The sequence below is a fragment of the Theropithecus gelada genome, chromosome 3 (assembly GCF_003255815.1).
Source record: "Theropithecus gelada isolate Dixy chromosome 3, Tgel_1.0, whole genome shotgun sequence".
NCBI lineage: Eukaryota > Metazoa > Chordata > Mammalia > Primates > Cercopithecidae > Theropithecus > Theropithecus gelada.
The window spans coordinates 168,169,634-168,175,472 of NC_037670.1; the positions used below are offsets into that span (position 1 = coordinate 168,169,634).

At 42.2% G+C, this 5,839-nt stretch overlaps 1 non-coding gene and 1 pseudogene across 2 annotated transcripts; both read left to right on the plus strand.

Annotated features, from left to right (window-relative positions):
• Nucleotides 1-2,495: 2,495 nt before the first annotated feature.
• LOC112621445 lies at nucleotides 2,496-4,866 on the plus strand (annotated as a pseudogene). Its single transcript, XR_003118727.1, has one exon. The product of XR_003118727.1 is annotated as a cTAGE family member 8-like (transcript).
• A 583-nt stretch (nucleotides 4,867-5,449) lies between these two features.
• On the plus strand, nucleotides 5,450-5,552 carry LOC112621885. The gene has a single exon (XR_003118818.1). It is a non-coding gene; the product is annotated as a U6 spliceosomal RNA (small nuclear RNA).
• Nucleotides 5,553-5,839: the final 287 nt, after the last annotated feature.

Genomic DNA, 5,839 nt, shown 5'->3' on the forward strand with positions numbered 1-5,839 from the left:
GTATTGCTCTTTGTCTTTGATTTGTCATTTATGTGCATGCGTATGGTGGGGGGTGATGGTGCTTATTGTCCACCAAGCTCTCTTTGTGTGAAGATAATATTACAAGGCAATTCCAGGCTTAAATGGTTTGTAGAAACCATGATCTCAGAAGGAAAGAAATTCTTTCTCCATTAATGCCTTTGTCACACTCATCTGGACACTGACTGGCTATACTTAGGTCGTTTGAACATTCATAGTCAAGTCACGAGATCCAGGGCACGGAATGCTAAGACTGGCCTTCTGTAGTCACATCTACTCTGATGATGACAATGCTGGGGTCCCTTGGTTGTCAGCACCATTTCAATCAGAGAGAAAGTAAAGGCAGCCCTCAGAATAAAGATTCATAGAACAGATGAAAAAGCAAAAAGGGCCACTAAAGAAAAGTAAATTTTTATGGGTTTTTTTTTCCACTCTAAGCATATCTTGGGATCTTGCAATTAGGAAAAGAGTAGCTATGATGCTATGTTCTCTCAGTTAAGGACACTGATTCTGGAATTTAATGATCTGTTTCACATTCTTGCTCTACCACTTACTCGTTTTTCATTTTGAAATTTAGTTTTCTTCATGTGTCACTGAGGATTAATTATGGGCTTAGTAATGGGCTTAGTAATGCCCATTCATCATGGATTTGCAGTGGCATCGATCCTTCAGCACAGAAGATCCTAGCACATATTCCTGACCAAAAAGTAGCCATTTGTGTGGCACAAGCCAATATTTATTGCATTTTCTTGCCTTGGTCTATCTTTCTGACATTAACACCAACTTCTAGGACAGAAGACTTCTTACTCTCAGCAAGTAGTTTGTTTCTCAAAGAAAAAACATGGGGTGTTCAGTTGGCTGTGTGGCTGCTCCCATCTGTAGAGGTGAGGTGGATGTACGTAGTCTTCTATGCTGAGAGAATAATTCTGAAGAATGCTTTGAAGGTAAACATATAAATCAGTACACTCCTCCAGCTCAATACCTTCATGAAATGTATCTTCATGAAGTCTGCCTATTACATTAAAGTTTTTTTTTTTTTTTTTTAGACAGAAATTCACTCTTTTTGCCCAGGCTGGAGTACAATGGTGCAATCCTGGCTCACTGCAAGCTCTGCCTCCTGGTTTCAAGTGATTCTCCTGCCTCAGTCTCCTGAGCAGCTGGGATTACAGGTACCCGCCACCATACCTGGCTAATTTTGAATTTTTAGCAGAGACAGGGTTTGTGCAAGTTGGTCAGGCAGGTCTCGAACTCCCGACCTCAGGTGATCTGCCCACCTCACCCTCCCAAAGTGCTGGGATTACAGGTGTGAGCCACCGAGCTCGGCCTACATTAAAGCTTTAATTTCCAGGAAGACACTCCAACTTGAAGCAGAGTGATACGGTTTGGATATGTCCCCACCAAATCTCATGTTAAATTATAATCCCCAATGTTGGAAGCAGGGCCCAATGGTAGGTGTTTGGGTCATGAGGGTGGATTGCTCGTGGCTTGGTGCTATCCTCACCATAGTGAGTGAGTGAATTCTCAGGCGATCTGGTCATTTATAAATATGTGTAGCAGTTTCCCTGCAATGCTGTCTTTATTGATCTTGCTCTTCCTTGTGAGATGTCTGTCTGCTCCCACTTTGACTTCTGCCTGGTCATACTTAAAAGTATGACCCTTTTGTATACGTTTCTTGTGTGCTGTGTACAAGAAACTCACTTGAAATTTACCAACACAGGGCAGGACAATTTAAAAGGATGAAAAAAGGTATATTGCGCAAGCATTAATGCAAGGAAAGCAAGAGTGCCTGTATGTATATCAGCTAAAGCAAAGAAAATTACCAGAAACACAGAGATTACATAATGATCAAAGATTTAATCCATGAAGAAGACAGCAATTTTAAAAGTGTGTTCACCAAAAAACAGAGCTTCAAAATAGGTGATGTAAGGCAGGCGGATCACGAGGTCAGAGCTCGAGACCATCCTGGCTTACATGGTGAAACCCCGTCTCTACTAAACACACACACACACACACACACACACACACACACACACACAATTAGCTGGGCGCGGTGATGGGCACCTGTAGTCCCAGCTACTCCGGAGGCTGAGGCAGAAGAATGGCGTGAACTTAGGAGGTAGCGCTTGCAGTGAGCCAAGATCGCGCCACTGCACTCCAGCCTGGGCAATAGAGCGAGACTCGACCTCAAAAGACACACACACACACACACACACACGCACGCACCACAAAACAAAATATGTGATGTGAAAACTGCCAGAAGTAAGGCGGGTCAGGCTGGGACCTGCGCTGCCTCAGGATGTAAAGTGTAACAAGGGGGCAGGGGGGATGAGGGGACAGCAGCATGGGCCTGTGAGGCCTGTGCGGTGCCCGCGTTCCCAAGCTCCCCCCGCAGCTGGCTCCGCAGTGGTCCGCTCCGCTTGGTGGCCGCGTGCGGATTCGGATTCCAGACCCCAGGCTGCGTGTTCTCCACCGCTTGTTGTGGCCAGTGTTACTGCGGAGACCCCAGAGCAGCCTCGGCGCTATGGAGGAGCCCGGCGCTACCCCTCAGCCCTATCTGGGGCTGGTCCTGGAGGAGCTACGCAGGGTTGTGGCAGCACTGCCTGAAAGTAGGAGACCATATTCGAATCCTCATGGTTTTCCATGGGAACTGGTGGTATGTGCAGCCGTTGTTGGATTTTTTGCTGTTCTCCTTTTTCTGTGGAGAGCTTTTAGATCCGTTAGGAGTCGGCTTTATGTGGAAAGAGAAAAACAACTTGCTGCAACGCTTTCTGGACTAATTGAAGAAAAATGTAAACTACTTGAAAAATTTAGCCTTATTCAAAAAGAGTACGAAGCCTATGAAGCAGAGTCATCTTTAGAGGATGCCAGCTTTGAGAAGGCGGCAGCAGAAGCACGAAGTTTGGAGGCAACCTGTGAAAAGCTGAACAGGTCCAATTCTGAACTTGAGGATGAAATCCTCTGTCTAGAAAAAGAGTTCAAAGAAGAGAAATCTAAACATTCTCAACAAGAAGAATTGATGGCGGATATTTCAAAAAGGATACAGGCTCTAGAAGATGAGTCAAAATCCCTGAAATCACAAATAGCTGAATCCAAAATCATCTGCAAGATCTTTAACATGAGTGAAGAACGACGCGAGATAGCAATAAAAGATGCTTTGAATGAAAATTCTCAACTTCTGGAAAGCCAGAAGCGGCTTTTGCAAGAAGCTGAAGTATGGAAAGAACAAGTGAGTGAACTTAATAAACAGAAAATAACATTTGAAGACTCCAAAGTACACACAGAACAAGTTCTAAATGATAAAGAAAATCACATTAAGACTCTGACTGGATGCTTGCTAAAGATGAAAGATCGGGCTGCTGTACTTGGAGAGGACATAACGGATGATGATAACTCGGAATTAGAAGTGAAGGGTGAATCGGAAAATGGTGCTTACTTAGATGATCCTCCAATAGGAGCTTTGAAGAAACTGATTCATGCTGCTGAGTTAAATGTTTCTTTAAAAACCTTAGAAGGAGAAAGAAACCACATTGTTATTGAGTTATCTGAAGTTGATAAAACAAAGGAAGAGCTTACAGAGCATATTAAAAATCTTCAGACTCAGCAAGCATCTTTGCAGTCAGAAAACATGTATTTTGAAAGTGAGAATCAGAAGCTTCAACAAAAACTTAAAATAATGACTGAATTCTATCAAGAAAATGAAGTGAAACTCCACAGGAAATTGACAGTAGAGGAAAATTCCCGGATACAGGAAGAAGAGAAACTTTCTAAAGTGGAAAAAAAGATCAGCCATACCACTGAAGGGCTGGAGACCTATGGAAAGCTAGCCAAAGATCTTGAAGAAGAATTGAAGAGAACTATTAATTTTTATCAAAGGCAGGTTATTTCCTACGAGAAAAAAGGACATGATAATTGGTTGGCAGCTCAGACTGCTGAAAGAAACCTCAATGATTTAAGGAAAGAAAATGCTCACAACAGACAAAAATTAACTGAAACAGAGTTTAAATTTGAACTTTTAGAAAAAGATCCTTGTGCACCTGATGTTTCAAATACAGCATTTGGCAGAGGGAATTCCCCATGTGGTCCCTCACCATTGGGTCAGCCTTCATCTGAAACGAGAGCTTTTCTCTCTCCTCAAACTGTGTTGGAGGGTCCACTGAGACCCTCTCCTGTGCTTCCGGAGGGAGGAGGAAGAGGCCCAAGAGGCCCAGGGAATCCTCTGGACCATCAGATTACCAATGAAAGAGGAGAACCACCCTGTGATACGTTAACCGATCCTCACAGGGCTCCTCCTGACACTGGGTCCCTGTCATCTCCGTGGGAACAGGACCATAGGATGATGTTTCCTCCACCAGGACAATCATATCCTGATTCAGCTCCTCCTCCACAAAGGGAAGACAGATTTTATTCTAATTCTGATGGACTGTCTGGGCCAGCAGAACTCAGAAGTTTTAATGTGCCTTCTTTGGATAAAATGGATGGGTCAATGCCTTCAGAAATGGAATCCAGTAGAAATGATGCCAAAGATCATCCTGGTAATTTAAATGTGCCTGATTCATCTCTCCCTGCTGAAAATGAAGCAACTGGTACCGGCTTTGTTCCTCCACCTCTGGCTCCAATCAGAGGTCCATTGTTTCCTGTGAATACGAGGGGACCGTTCATGAGAAGAGGACCTCCTTTCCCCCCACCTCCTCCAGGAACCATGTTTGGAGCTTCTCGAGGTTACTGTCCACCAAGGGATTTCCCAGGTCCACCACGTGCTCCATTTGCAGTGAGAAACATCTATCCACCGAGGGGTTTCCTCCTTCCCTTCACCCAAGACCTGGATTTGACCCCAACCCCACATTCTGAAGGTAGAAGCGAGTTCCCTTCAGGGTTGATTCCGCCTTCCAAGGAGCCTGCTACTGAACAACCAGAACCACAGCAAGAAACCCGACAATATTTTTGCTCTCTTCAAAAGTAATTTAGACTGATCTCATTTTCAGTTTAAGTAACGGCTGTTACTTAAGTGATTACACTTTTCTCAAATTGAAGTTTAAGGAATTATAGTTCTTAGTATAGTAGTTTGTAAATAAAGATGATTTAAATACAAATCTATGAGTAAATCATTTCCATTTTATTATTTCTAATTGTATAAATTTTAATCTCGGGAACTAATCCACTACTATAGCAACAACAGTGGGAGTTTTATATATATAATCTCGCAGGTGGGGAGGTAAAGGCTGTGTCTTCATGCCAAGAAGTGTATTCACTGTGCTTGTAGATATATGAGAAAGTAACTTTATGCTTAATTACATATATTTTAGTTGATTTTTTTAAGAAAGAAAACTGCCAGAACTGAAAGGAGATATAGATGAATCCACAATTATAGTTAGAAACTTCCTCATGCCTTTCTCAATAATTGATAGAACTAGACAGAAAATCAGCAAGGAGTGTTGGCTTTGGCAGCACTTTCTAAAATTAGAATGATGCAGACAAGATTAACACGGCTCCTGCATATAGATTACACAAAATTTTGTGAAACATTTCATATTTTTAAAAAGAAGAAAAAAATCAACAAGAATATAAAACAACTCAAAATGCCATTAACCAAAAGGATCTATTTGGCATTTACAGAATATTCCACACAACAGCAGAATACATATATATATATTTTGAATTCTGACAAAACATATGGCAAGATAGAGCTACCCTAGGCCCTAAAGCTCGCCACAACCAATTTAAAAGAGATAGTAATCATCCAGAGCAGGTGAAAACCAGAAATTATTGTAGGTAATCCAATTAGAAAACAGCATAAGAAAGATATGAAAATCCCTAAACTTTT